Consider the following 15,758-nt stretch of genomic DNA (forward strand, 5'->3'; position numbering starts at 1 on the left):
ACTCATACAGGCATGTTACACGGATATTGCGGATGTTTGGCGAATATGGGCCAATTTTGTGCACAATCCATACGCAAATGCTCCTAAACACCAGTGGGACAGGACCCTTACTTTTTGAGATATTCAGTGCATCCAGAAAGTATTCACGCAGTTCACTTTCCTCATTTTGTTGTGTTACAACTTTTTCCAAAATGGATAACTTTTTTTTTTTTTTAGATTGTTGCATATATATATATATATATATATATATATATATATATATATATATATATATATATATATATATATATATATATATATATATATATATATATATATAATTGGAGTCCACCTTCAGATGACTGGACATGATTTGGAAAGGCACACACCTGTCTTCATGTAAGGTCCCACAGTTGACAGTGCATCTCAGAGCACAAATCAAGCATGAAGCCAAAGGTACTGCCTGCAGACCTCTGAGACAGGATTGTCTCAGGGCACAAATCTGGGGAAGGGTACAAAAACATTTTTGTTTCTTTGAAGGTCCCAATGAGCACAGTGGCCTCCATCATCCATAAATGGAAGAAGTTCAGATCCACCAGTACTCTTCCTAGAGCTGGCTGCCCGGCTAAACTGAGTGATCGGGGGAGAAGGATCTTAGTCGGGGAGGTGACCAAGAACCCCATGATTACTCTGTCAGAGCTCCAGCATTCGTCTGTGGACAGAGGAGAACCTTCTAGAAATACAACCATCTCTGCAGCAATCCACCATTCAGGCCTGTGTGGTAGAGTGGCCAGACAGAAGCCACGCCCACCTGGAGTTTGCCAAAAGGCTCCTGAAGGACTCTCAGACCATGAGAAACAAAATTCTCTGGTCTGATGAGACAAAGATTGAACTCTTTGGCGTGAATGCCATGTGTCATGTTTGGAGGTGAAGCATGATGGTGGCAGCATCATGCTGTAGGGGATGTTTTTCGGAAACAGGAACTGGGAGACTAGTCAGGATTGAGGGAAAGATGAATGCAGCATTGTACAGAGATGTCCTGGATGAAAACCTGTTCCAGAGCGCTCTTGACCTCAGACTGGGGTGACAGTTCATCTTTCAGCAGGACAATGACCCTAAGCACACAGCCCAAATATCAAAGGAGTGGCTTTAGGACAACTGAATGTCCTTGAGTGGCCCAGCCAGAGCCCAGACGTGAATCTGACCGAACATCTCTGTGAGATCTGAAAATGGCTGTGCACCGACGCTCCCCATCCATCCTGATGGAGCTTGAGAGGTGCTGCAAAGAGGAATGGACCAAACTGCACAAAGATAGGTGCACCAAGCTTGTGACATCATATTCAAGAAGACTTGAGGCTGTAATTGCTGCCAAAGGTGCATCAACAAAGTATTGAGCAAAGGCTGTGAGTATTTATGGACATGTGATTTCTTCGTTTTTGAATTTTTAATGAATTTGTAAAAAAAAAATGTTTTCATTATGGGGTGTTGTGAGTACAATTTTGAGCGGGAAAAAAAATGAATTTAATCCATTTTGAAATAAGGCTGTAACATAACAAAATGTGAAAAAAGTGAAATGTTGTGAATACTTGCTCGGTGCACTGTACAAAAGAATGTGTTTTTTGGACCATGTGTTCTTGTCCTTTAACCAAACTACTGCAAAATCAAATCATGTTTACATATCTGTCCAAGTAATTATTCCATCAAGTCTGAAGGAAACCTATCTGGCCATTTTTGAGCTATCTTGCGCACACACACACACACACACACACATCAGTGAAAACAATACCCTGCTATCTCCACTTCGTCAATGCACAGGGTAATAAGATCTCCAAAGAATTAAACCACAGTGCTTCTTCAAAGCCCGTGCAGTTGCTTGCTGACAGTTACATGTGTGTCTGGTTATGTCCCACTTTACTGTCAGCCATACTGAGACTGTTTGTGATTGGTGTGGCAGGACTTCAGGACTCAACATGTCTTCTCCACCATTTGTTCCAGCTGCTCACTCCTGGCAGTCAGTACAGGACAATGCACACACACCCACATACACATGCCAAAAGACTGAAACACAGCTTTTTTTTTTTCCCTAAAACTGTCAAACTGATAAATATGGCACCCCCACCACTACCACCACCAACACCCAATGCCCCAGAGGTTACATCTTGCTCACCTTTCAAAATTATAAGGCAACAATTTTAGATTCATACTGTAATTCAACTGTCTGGGTGTGCAAGATGCCATGTTGGATTATTTTGTTTGAGCAACCAACCAACGTACTTCACACTGTCATCATGCTGCCTTCACTTGGATTGGCAGTCGTCATGTCATATCACTCAGCATTTGCATTGGTGGTCATACCTTGCTGGCGGCTTATCACCCACTTGTCTCTTGTGTCTGTGAAACGCCCACTCTGATTAAAAATAAATGGCAGCTGGTCGCTTTGCCTCTGTCTCTTGTCCCCTGTCTGACCAATGGGTAAGTGTCACATTACATGATGATTAGATGCCTGTTGAATGTATGAAAGAAGTTTCCCTGCATAATTCTACAACAAGCACTTCTCTACCCGTTCCGTGGCATTATAGCTACTACCGACTGATGAAGTGGACCGGATATCACAACTAGACTTACGCCAGAATTACAGCTGGAGGAAGGGATGGGGAGGACGTATCAGCAGAGGAATGTCAAACACTAAAATGAGAAGTCTTAAAGTTCTTTCAAAATAACAATATGCCTGCACAGACTGACAACATTGTGGCTTTCCATACTCATCCATGAAAACACAACAGCAGTAAATCTGCAATAACAGCTCAGTGTGTGACGCAACAACACAAGACTGAGCCGCTGAGACAGGCACCAGAGCTGAATGGGGACAGCGGTGTATCTGAAGAAGCATCTGACAAAGAAAGACTGCCAATGCTGCCAGACAGGCTCGAGAAAACAAAACAAGATACAAGCAACATGGACAAGAAACTGCAAAGTCTTGATACAGCTGAGTGGAACAACGGGAGAAGCCAAAGTAGTTGTGGGAAGTGAAGTAAAAGACTTGGACCGCTGCAGTCCCCCATTAAGACTATAATCTTTATTTGGGAGGTTTGGTATTAACTGTATGTGGTCAGTACAACAGGTAGACTGATGTCACATGGCTGATGTTTGCTCTCTAATGAGGATACTGTTCGGCTGTGGAGCCGTTTGAGGAGCAAACACAGACAGTGGTGGGGATTTGATTTGATTATTTTTTAAGGATGCTGAGATGGCTTTGGACACTCCTCCAGTTAACTGAGAGGAGCAAATGAGTTCTATTAATTTACTCGGGCTGACATCTGCCCGTCATAAAATCACATTGCACATATGCTGGAAAAAGAGCTAAAATATGAACTTCTGGTACGGTTCTTAAACACAAACTGTTACTTTTCATTTCAGACAAATGTTCCATATTACAGCATTGGAAGTGTTTTCCAGCAATATTAATGACAAAATGTAAAGTGTAATCATGGAAGTGTGAGTCTGTGCCTCTGCTCGGGTGTGAGGTTAACATTTATTTTACAACCCCAAATCACAAAAAGCTGAGAGGGTATGGAAAATACAAATAATAACAATAATAATAAAAAAAACAACGCAGTGATCCATGTATTTACTTTGATTTCAAGTTCATTACTTCATAGTTTATATATACAAATATATAAGTGTATGAGCAATGGTGTGCACACTTATTCCATTAATGTTTTAACAAACGTATAAGAGGAAATGATTAATGAGTAAATAAAATGTCAAACTCGCTCCCCCAATTCTTCTGCCACATCTTGTTTGCTTTAACTTTTTTGTATTTGATATTCTTAAACTGATCAGGTTTGTGTTTATGTCCCGTAGTCCCTGAAATTGCAGAACATGGGCAATCAATAAAAATCAAATTAATAATTACAAAAAAAACAACTAATTCTTCAGGTCAATACAAAAATACAGATTTTACAGTCGTGTGTTCATTCAGACACAAACACAATGTGTGTACAAGAATCATCCATCAAATGACTGGTTGACATAAAGTATCTTACTTCATCTACTTTGGCAGTGGCCAGACGGAGTGCATGCTTGTGGGAATGTGGCGTTTCCGCCAACCCGCGTATAAAGATGTGCTGCACCCAAGTGAGGTTTCCAAGACCACATCAATGGGAGCTACAAATTGCCGGAACGATAGGCAGAATGGAACTGGAACAACTGGTAAATGGCGGAATGGATGACAATCGGCAGAATGGGTCATTTTTGCTTATATTACACTCAAAAAAGTATTGATGAGATGATGAAGTCTCACTGTTAAAATAATCAAGTTATTTAACCACTATATAAAGCTTTAGGTCGGCATTAGAAGCCCCAGATTCTTGACAGAACAGCGACGGAACGTCAGAACGGGAGCTGGTGTGGTGCCATCTAGTGTTAGCGAGGGTAAATTTTCCAATATGCCGATCAGCAATTCTGGCAATTTGAAAAGAGATACGTTTGTGCTTTGAACAGGACAGGGGACTTTTTTTTTTTTAAACATTTTATTATATTATCTTGATGCTGGTTATCAGTATATGGTGCTTTGAAGGTAGGGGGCACAGTAAGGTGCTGATCTGTCAATCATTCCATCAATTGTATTATCATTCTGATTCTGCCAACTGTTCCTGTTCTGCCAATTAGTACCCGCTTACGTCAATACAGAATCGGCGGTGGATGAGTTTACAACACTGTCTACAATGAGGCAAACAGTGGTGCCACAGTTACTTTGAAAAGTTACTTTTTATAGTTACATTTTACAGTTACTTCATTAGGAGCTGAGGAAAACTTGTCACCAGCTGCTGAATGTACAACCCCTGGCAAAAATTATGGAATCACCGGCCTCGGAGGATGTTCATTCAGTTGTTTAATTTTGTAGAAAAAAAACCACATCACAGACATGACACAAAACTAAAGTCATTTCAAATGGCAACTTTCTGGCTTTAAGAAACACTAAAAAATATGGAGTCACTCAATTCTGAGGAAAAAATTATGGAATCATGAAAAACAAAAGAACGCTCCAACACATCACTAGTATTTTGTTGCACCACCTCTGGCTTTTATAACAGCTTGCAGTCTCTGAGGCATGGACTTAATGAGTGACAAACAGTACTCTTCATCAATCTGGCTCCACCTTTCTCTGATTGCTGTTGCCAGATTAGCTTTGCAGGTTGGAGCCTTGTCATGGACCATTTTCTTCAACTTCCACCAAAGATTTTCAATTGGATTAAGATCCAGACTATTTGCAGGCCATGACATTGACCCTATGTGTCTTTTTGCAAGGAATGTTTTCACAGTTTTTGCTCTATGGCAAGATGCATTATTATTTTGAAAAATGATTTCATCATCCCCAAACATCCTTTCAATTGATGGGATAAGAAAAGTGTCCAAAATATCAACGTAAAGTTGTGCATTTATTGATGATGTAATGACAGCCATCTCCACAGTGCCTTTACCTGACATGCAGCCCCATATCATCAATGACTGTGGAAATTTACATGTTCTCTTCAGGCAGTCATCTTTATAAATCTCATTGGAACAGCACCAAACAAAAGTTCCAGCATCATCACCTTGCCCAATGCAGATTTGAGATTCATCACTGAATATGACTTTCATCCAGTCATCCACAGTCCACGATTGCTTTTCCTTAGCCCATTGTAACCTTGTTTTTTTTCTGTTTAGGTGTTAATGATGACTTTCGTTTAGCTTTTCTGTATGTAAATCCCATTTCCTTTAGGTGGTTTCTTACAGTTCGGTCACAGACGTCGACTCCATTTGTTCCTCATTTGTTTTGTTGTGCATTTTCGATTTTTTAGACATATTGCTTTAAGTTTTCTGTCTTGATGCTTTGATGTCTTCCTTGGTCTACCAGTATGTTTGCCTTTAACAACCTTCCCATGTTGTTTGTATTTGGTCCAGAGTTTAGACACAGCTGAGTTTGATAATCCTCTCCTTTGTTTCAATTGACATCTCTCGTGTTGGAGCCATGATTCATGTCAGTCCACTTGGTGCAACAGCTCTCCAAGGTGTGATCACTCCTTTTTAGATGCAGACAACGAGCAGATCTGATATGATGCAGGTGTTAGTTTTGGGGATGAAAATTTACAGGGTGATTCCATAATTTATTCCTCAGAATTGAGTGAGTCCAGATTTTTTTCCCTCTGCTTGGTCTAAAAAAGTAACCGTTACTGACTGCCACAATTTTTTTTCTTGATTTCTTATAGTGTTTCTTAAAGCCAGAAAGTTGCCATTTGAAATTACTTTAGTTTTGTGTCATGTCTGTGATCTGCTTTTTTTCTACAAAATTAAACAACTGAATGAACATCCTCAGAGGCCGGTGATTCCATAATTTTTGCCAGGGGTTGTAACTAATGAAGAAACTAGTAATGCTACTTGGTTGTTTTTAAGATTGAGTACTCAGCAAAATAACAGTTACTTTGTTGAGTACTCAATGTTAAGAGTAACCAAGTTAGATTACTAGTTACCTTATTAGTTACAACTTGTCGGCAGCTGTTGAAGTAAGTGTATAAAGTAACTAAAAAAGGCAACGTACACCTTCCACTTTTACAATTAAATCTGTAGAACAAGAAGTGATGGAAAATAGCCTTCATTCATTTGGAGCATTAGACGGACTGCATTTAACCACACAACAAGCTGTAGAAGAACATATATTGGTAATAAATCAGTAAAAAACAAACAAACAAACAGCTGGCTCTTCACAGCAGCTGCAGCAGCAGCAACAACACACAAGCTGTCACTCAAAGCGGCCACGCCCCTAATGTGTTCTAACTGGGCTTTATGTTCAAAGATGATGACAATAGTCACTGATGTCCCACAAAGATGACATCACCCATGGTCAGAATTTACAGAGTCCACTCAAATATTTGCTCATCGTTAACTCTTCAAAACAAATATGAAGGAAATCCACTGAACCAGTATTGAGACCGAGCTCCCGACGGACACATTTAGCAGCTTTAACATAATGCAGAAACACTTCAAACCCTTTGAAGGAGGTTTAATGTTGGGGCTGCATTTAGAGAAGAGGAAATAATTGATTGATTGATTCATTGACCGTGAAACTGATTTCCAGGTATTTTTCCAGATTCTGTCTTCTTGTTTTTTTAAGTAGATCTGTGGCTGCAACGTGACTGTGGTGGTGTGAGCAGATCATTACTGCACAGTGTGATTCAATAAAGATAGCAGTGCACCTCTCTGCTCGTACACACTCTTCTACAGCTGTCCAATAAATCTTCACCAAATCACCTTCAGGTTCCACTGCTGTTTGAGATGGGAGTGATAGCACAGCGCCACACAGTGGTCACTGCTGGAGCTCTTCCAACAACACATTCTTTTCTTTGAAATCAATAAAGTACATTTGGTGTTGCAGTTATATCTATAAAATCTCACCTTCTGTTGTTGGTTAAACCGCAGCCGAGCGTCAACTTTCTGTTCGTTTTGTAGGTAAATATGGCAAAAACATTTTTAGAACCATAAATGTACCAATGTCCAAGTGACCGGCTTCTCAAACCAACGGAGAAATAACATGGAAGCCCATTTTTTTATTGCTATGCCCAGAAAATCCACATGAACTCTAAAATCTCATCATTTGTAGCCAGACTGAACAAACTATCTTCTGATGACATTTTACTTCCTTTGATCCTGATCATGGTGTGTGAACCTAACAACCTGGTCTCATGGCAAGTCGTGATTCAGCAGCACGAAATATACATTAATCTACTGGTTTGTGATATTGTGACGAAAAGCACCTCATTTTCGTCAAGGCAGCACAAATTAATTCTAATTCATTCTGTGATGGCTGCACAAAATTAAAAGTGAAGCGGGGGGGGGGGGTCAGGGGTGGTTATGGTTAGGGTGGGGGGAAAGAGTAAGATTAGGTTATGGTTAAGGTTAGGCTCAGGGGTAGGAGTAGGGTTAGTAATAGTGAGTTAAAAAAAAAAAAAACCCTGTTGCGAAAATTTGACTCATTTCATCACGGGAGCACGAATAAAAAAAACAAACAAAAAAAAAAAACTAAACATGAGACTGGGCTGGAACCTAATTGCACATCTTTGATGTTGACCGTTGATGCATGAAACTCATTATGCGTCTTTGAACCTGATTTCCAACATGTGATTGTCATTCTTGTTGACTTTTTATCCTGATCTCAAAGGGGTGAACATTATCAAACATCTTTGATCCTGCTGCTGATCATTGATCATGACCATTGATTTGTGAACTTCTGTACAAATCTTTGATCCTGTTTCTGACATTTGAACCTTGATTGGTAATGTGTGAACCTCATCACACATCTTTGATCCCGTTCCCTTCCTTTGATCCTGATTGTGAATGTTTGAACCACATCACACATCTTCAATCATGTTCCTGATATTCAATCCTGTTCACTAAACTCTGATAATGATCTTCAATCCAGAGCCCTTAAAATATAACAGACTTTACAGAGGTTATTTTTATTTTTTATTTATTTTTTGCTGATTTTGCAGAAGACCTTTGATTGTGATTGTGACCTTTGATACTGCTTGATGAACTTTGATCCTGGATACAAAATCAAATGAATCAGCATCCAAAACAACCAGGATCAAACGGTCTCTCCTTCATGGAGGACAAAGCATGATGAGAGTGTAAAAATAAAAATGCAGCAATGTTTTTCAGATATAGCACCGACCATGCAGCTGCTCAGACAGACGTGGTTTTAGAACTTCCTCTGGAAGGATTCTGGCAGCAGAACCTTCATCGTAGTTTTCGGTTTAGACTTTGAACAGATCATTGGGGTTCCACCTGAGGTTTAAGGGCTGATGCGGCTTCAACATGTCTGAAACAGACTCAAGAGAGTTTTAAAATTTCTAAAGTTACAAATCAGCCAGGGAACAGGCCCAAGAACTGTGGCATTGACAGAATCCAACAGACGGAGCTGTTACAAAGAAGTGAGGAGAGTCATCTGGTCGCGATCTTCTCTTTGGTTGTCAGCCAAAGAGAAACCAGTAGAAATGCAAATGCAGATGTCAGCGTTATGGACTTTTATTGACTATCAGCACAGCTGCAGATGAATTTTCTGTTGCCTGATGAGGTCAATCGTCATTTTTATTTCCTGTTAGCCATTTTTGTTGTTGTTCTTAACCCCCCTATACCTGGCTGTGTGGTTTCCTCTTCTTCATTCTGCTTCTAGGGGTTGGTAAGGTTAGACCTTACTTGTGTTAAGTGCCTTGAGGCAGCTTTGTTGTGATTTGGTGCTATTTAAAATGTAATAAACTGAAACTGAGTTCTACATTGGGATCAGTATGGATGAAGGCAAGATGGGAAAAAAGGTAGTGGGAAAGAAGATGAACTGGAATCCTTCCTGTTGAGTAAAGGTGCAGCAGCTGTCCTTTGATTCCCGTGCATGTGACTGTGCACGTGGTGCAGAGGGGCAGCGGAGCCGAGCCGCTGCAGCCACTGCATTGCAGATGCCGGCCCGCTGTCTCGTGGCTCTGAACCTCTGCAGCCAAACAAACACAGGATGGCAGGGCGTTGAGATAGCGAGGTGGTCCACAAAGAGCTTATCACCAAATCTGATCATACCTGCTCTCTCTCACAGAGAAGCACACTCCACTGGCAGAGCACCGAGCTCCTTTAAGTGCACCTGCTTGCTGCTGATAGGCCCTCGACTGCCTACGTGTCAGTCAGCCTGGCTGGGTCCGTGCAGTCTCACACTGCTCCGTGTTCTCAGATCATATGTGCAGGGCACCTCCAGGCTTCGCCAAATTTATATCGCTGAGTATCCAGTCTCTTCCTGTCCCCTGGCCACCTGGCTCTGTAGTGGAGAAATTCATTACCCAGCAGGTGATAGCTGGAGCTCGCTCGGTCTGGATTGGCTTTGTGTCCCTGCAGGCGCCGTGCTGACACTGTAGATGATCACAAACTGACATCTACTATCAATGACAATTCTGCCACCAACACCAAGATTCTACCTGCCGCTGGTACTACTACGGTAAAATGAATGCAACATTATACTGTGTACTACAACTAGACCCACTGCTGGTCAGAATAACACCTATTCAAATCTATTACTGGCAGAACTCGTGTCCGCATGAATCTCATGGAATCAGTTTGTGGTTTAAAAAAAATTGTGGAATGATGAGATCACTGGACAGAGTTTGTTTGGCAATGCCAAAATATCTACAGGAGAATGAAGGTGTAAGTCTTTAGGCTTCAGCTGCGTCCTGTCTTACTGCATGGTTCTGAGAATTTGACACTAACCAGTGACCCAAGAAGAAGACTGGCTGACTTTGATACTACCATATTTTCTGGACTACAAGTCTTTTTTTTTGTTTTTTGTAACTAGTATAGGAGCTCCTGGGACTTATATTCTGAAGCAGCTTATATGAAAATACTGCATTGTCATCGATGGCCACAAGATGGAAATGCCTACACACATAACCAGTTGCTCCTGTATACTGAATGAGGTCCTGTGATTTAGACTGGAGCAGAAGAAGCAGCTCTGAATGAGAGAGACTTTCTGTGTCTTAGAGAACAAGTAAATACAAGAAATCATGCTCTCAAACTGAAAGACCACACTTTGGAATAATAATAAAAGAGGGAATATAGCTTTTATTATGTTTATAATGGTCAGCACAACATGTGTTTGGAGTGTGTGACAAGAACAGTAACAGCAAGTTGTTAAAGTCTATTATCTTTTACAAATATTTGTAAATATTAGTAATATTTGTCACCTGTGTGCCTGCTCTAGTAGTTAGTAACATTACACCTTACTTGTGTGAAGCACCCTGAGGCAGCTTTGTTGTGATGTGGTGCTATATTAACTATCCATCCATCCATCCATTTTCTTCTGCTTCATCCGAGGTCAGGTCGCGGGGGCAGCAGCTCAAGACGCATTCAAGAGGAACGTTGGCGGTGCATCTGCTGATAAATGTTGCAATCCAAAGTCAATCGACAGCCATACAAATAACATTCAACATCTGTTTGCACTGACTGTTTCCCTTTTCTCCCAAGGCCGGCCTTCACAAACTGTCAGGCGAGTGGAAAAACAAACACGACAGCGGCTAAATCCGCGGAGTCCGAATCAGAGCAAATGCACCACAGCGTGTTTCTGGCACACAGCGGCATAATTCCTTAGCCTGAGGGCCAAATAAAAGATAGTGGAGCCGAGCGAGATGAAGAGCCGGAGCCTGCCCGCCGCTCCATCCTCACCGAGCGTTCACCCGCCAGGTCCTCGCTGGCAAACACTCGGTGTCATCGTCTCCATCTGCTTTTCTTTATCCAACCCCTGCTCTCTGTCCATCCATCACTCATTCACTCCCTTTATTTACCCTTCTCTCTCTCTCTCTCTCTTTCTCTCTCTCTCTCTCGCGGCGAGGACAGGAGGTGCCGAGAATCTTCACACAATCAATACAAACAACTTGACTGCGAGCAAAGTGACGCTGTGATGCACAAACGTGTACAAACAGGCAGATATTTGCTGGAACGACTCTCAGCTCGCGAGGTGATAAAAGTGAAACCAGATCAAACATCTGACATGTTGACGAGGAGTTCTCTTCTTCTGTGCAAAGCACAAGGAAGCACATTAGATGAACCTGCACCTTAAATCTTTGCAGACAACTTCATAAAACTTGTTTTCTGCAGAGACTAAGACAGAAGAAGGGACGTATCTGGTGCAGCTGTTATTTATCTCTCATGTGTTGAAGGTGCATTGTGCAGCAAAAACACTCAGCTGATGGACAATCTGCTCTGCCAGCTGGACTGTAGTTGGGCAATTCTACAGTAACAGGATTACACGGCAAGCAAAATCAGGTCGTATTTCGTATGACCATTAAAAATTTGCTGATTGTAATTCCTTTCCTGTAGAATTACCCCCTTGTAGTAGACAGACACCCTCTCTACTTTTAAGATTAGGCTTAAAACTTTCCTTTTTGCTAAAGCTTATAGTTAGGGCTGGATCAGGTGACCCTGAACCATCCCTTAGTTATGCTGCTATAGACGTAGACTGCTGGGGGGTTCCCATGATGCACTGTTTCTTTCTCTTTTTGCTCTGTATGCACCACTCTGCATTTAATCATTAGTGATCGATCTCTGCTCCCCTCCACAGCATGTCTTTTTCCTGGTTCTCTCCCTCAGCCCCAACCAGTCCCAGCAGAAGACTGCCCCTCCCTGAGCCTGGTTCTGCTGGAGGTTTCTTCCTGTTAAAAGGGAGTTTTTCCTTCCCACTGTAGCCAAGTGCTTGCTCACAGGGGGTCGTTTTGACCGTTGGGGTTCTACATAATTATTGTATGGCCTTGCCTTACAATATAAAGCGCCTTGGGGCAACTGTTTGTTGTGATTTGGCGCTATATAAAAACAATTGATTGATTGATTGATTGATTGTAGATGCACACTAGATGGATGTCGCTACTGGCCAACCATAAGTCAGAAAAAGTCGGAACGATATGGAAATCGCAAAACAAACAAACAAAAACACAGTCATCCTTCACTGACTTTGACTATTTCACTGTAGACAGTATGAACTAACGATATTTCACTTTTTCTGTGGTCAACTTCATTAAATTTGTAAATATGCACCCATTCATACATTTAATCCCCAGTTATCTTGAGTCAAATCAGGGGATGAACACATCTTGAATATATCTTGGTCTAAGAAATAGAAACAGTAAGGTAAACTGAGTTGCCGTGCTTGAAGGAGACAAGTGAGGGAAGCCACCAAGACAACTTTGAAGGAGTTATAGGTTTTTGTGTGAGTGGAGAAACTGGGATTGGTGCAACATTTCCCTGCTGCGTCCCCAGTCACATATTCATGTTGGAGTGTAAAATAATTCAGTTCTAGGCTCAGGTTTCCCATGTGCCTTCTGGAAAACTGTAGCTGGAATTTTATGTTCTTTTTAAGAAAATCCTCCTTATACCATTTTATCATGCAACAGACATTTGCACAGCTTCTCCAACCACAACCACAGATGCCTAGATCTCCTTCAGAGCTGTCTGGGTGTCTTGGTGGCTTCCCTCACTAGGTGATGGGGAAGGAGTGTTCTGAAGTATATATAGCCTTTTCCCTGCAATCTGTGAATCTGAATGATGACTCATCCTCTGTTTTAATACACAGTTTTTATTTTAAACACTGGAAATCTAATTTTGGTATCGAGATTGCAAAAAAAAAAAAAAGAAAAAAAAAAAAAGACAAAGATTTTAAATTTTGGTCCAAATTTCATGAACAGACATAACCAGTGCATTGTAGTTTTTTTTTTTTTAAAAAAGCATTGCCACTTTATATAAATGCTCTTTTTGCAAAAAATAAAATAAAGTAAAATAAAATAAAATAAATTAAATAGGGTGTACTCACATTTTAAGAATGTTAAAAATTCTGAAGATTTAAAAATGTTTAAACCAAAGGAACAGCATGAATTTGCAGATGATCCAGCTGGAGTTCCATGTCTATAATCCAGGTTTGGCTCAGAATAGATTTATAAAGTATAGCTGCGGATATTTTACTTTCCATAATGTATTTTTCATTTTCTAAATGCACGAATAACTTTGTGAATAGGGGCCGGATGCATTATGTTAATACTGTCTATTAAATGTAATGAAGCAAGAGAACGGCGGCTCAGAGACGTTGCTTCAAATAGTCTGCGAGGAAAAAATCAGGTCACGCGTTTACAGATTTATGCTTAATGTTGCACCTAAACATTTAGTGTGAAGCGTTATGGACAAAAACCGACTGTTCAAAGATAAACGAGCCCTGTTAGAAACCTTCAGATGGTCCAACGCCCACAAACACGCCTGAGTCTCTTTACTGTTCCGTTTTCTTTCAAATGGAATCCACTGATTACTCATAATCTGGATCAGTGCCCGTATTCCTCCACCAGGTTTTCCAGGCATGTTGATGTGGGTACAAAGAAAAAGAAAACAAAACAATAATCTGCTTTCATGACGATTTGAAGGTTAAGCTCCTCCCACTGGCCCGGTATCAGTGCTGTAAGCAACTTGTGTGATTGTACCTTGTGTTTTTCCACCAAACAGTGTGGCGAATGACCCCAGAATTGATCTTAACGGGTTTGTTTTGGTAAAGGTCAAGGTCATAGAGATCAAAGGTGAAATTTTTGGAGTTATCTGTCTGTTTGTTCCCCTGCTTCTCCCAGGTCCTTTGAACGATGTCGACTAAATTTGACACTTTGATGAAGGTCAACGCCAGAACAGACCTTAACGGGTTTGTTTTGGTAAAGGTCAAGGTCATAGAGATCAAAGGTGAAATTTTTGGAGTTATCTGTCTGTTTGTTCCCCTGCTTCTCCCAGGTCCTTTGAACGATGTCGACTAAATTTGACACTTTGATGAAGGTCAACGCCAGAACAGACCTTAACGGGTTTGTTTTGGTAAAGGTCAAGGTCATAGAGGTGAAAGGTTAAATTTTTGGGGTCATCTGTCTGTTTGTTCCCCTGCTCCTCCCAGGTCCTTTGACCGATTTCAACTAAATTTGACACGTTAATGAAGGTCAACCCCAGAATTGACCTTAAAGGGTTCATTTTGGTGAAGGTCAAGGTCATAGGGGTCAAAGGTAAAAATAGTAATTTTCACTCCAATGTCCACTAAACCTGCCATTCATATGTAGGTAGGTACTGGACTTGTCTGTGCGACAACACATTTACCAAAGGGTTAAAGGTCAGAAGTGAGGTTTTTGTCTCTGATTTGCAGCAAACCTAGAACACATGGTTCTGGAATTGCCCAGGCAAGTTAAAGACTGCCAAATGTCAATCATTTGGATCAAGATAATTTTGCTGATTTCGATCTAACTCATCCCAACTCAACAAAGGTTGGCCCCAATAGTGCTGCTAAAAAAAAAAAAAAAAAAAATCAATTTTGACAAAGGCCATCGTGAAGGAATTTTACTTTCAACCTGATTTACACCAAAAGTGGTGCAGATTTGGTGGAAATAAATTTGGATCAGAAATGTCCTGGCAAGGTCAGCCAGAGGTCAGTCACTTGGGTGAAAGTCAAGGTCATTGGGGTCAAATGTCAGATTGATGTCACCTTTCCTGCTTCATGCCTGTTTGGATCTAAAGGATCAGAATGTGAAATGTTCCCCATTGAGGTCCTTGAGAACAACCGTAAAAGAAGATGAAGCTCTGCAGGATGTTGTTACTGAGAGAGATTGATTTCCTTTGAAGGATACGCCGTGTCCGTCTCTGTGTCTCTCCTTTCCCCTCTTTCTCTTTCCTCTGCACTCTTCCACTCAGGCCTCCACACACAAACATTATCAGAGAACCAAGGACCCTGCAGCAGGAACTTCCTCTTTTTCTGCCTCAGCTCTCCTCCTGCACACCAAATCCACAATTTAATGACCCGTGGACAACAATCAGTGCCCACAAATATCCATCTTCTCCTCCTCCTCCTCGTTACAACATTTCCATTAAGTTACATTCCACTTTGCTTTTGGATTTAAGTTACTCCTCCACCAAACACACCTCCTCTGCTGCAGCAAAGGGAGGTGCCAGGAAAAGGAGGAGATCCATCACGGTGACAGAGGCGGAGGAGCAGCAGCCAGCAGACCCACTGCGCTCACGTTTGTGTGTGTGTGTGTGCGTGTGCGTGCATTCTCCGTGCCTTTGAAAATGACCTCCACGCTCATTCACACAGATCCTGTGCACAGCTTCCTGCAGCAGAAACAGGAACAAGGAACCGTTCTCTCAATTGACACATTTCACTGACATTTTTGTTCCAGTGACCTGGAATTATTGTCATTCCTGAACTCTTCTTT

The 15,758-nt window shown here is 41.3% G+C and overlaps 1 protein-coding gene across 1 annotated transcript in view; it reads right to left on the reverse strand.

Annotated features, from left to right (window-relative positions):
- The window catches only part of LOC117522924 (pro-neuregulin-3, membrane-bound isoform), a 1,011,312-nt gene that overhangs the window by 358,831 nt on the left and 636,723 nt on the right, over positions 1-15,758 (reverse strand). The gene's annotated exons all lie outside the window — the stretch shown is intronic.

This window comes from Thalassophryne amazonica, chromosome 13 (genome assembly GCF_902500255.1).
Source record: "Thalassophryne amazonica chromosome 13, fThaAma1.1, whole genome shotgun sequence".
Taxonomy (NCBI): domain Eukaryota; kingdom Metazoa; phylum Chordata; class Actinopteri; order Batrachoidiformes; family Batrachoididae; genus Thalassophryne; species Thalassophryne amazonica.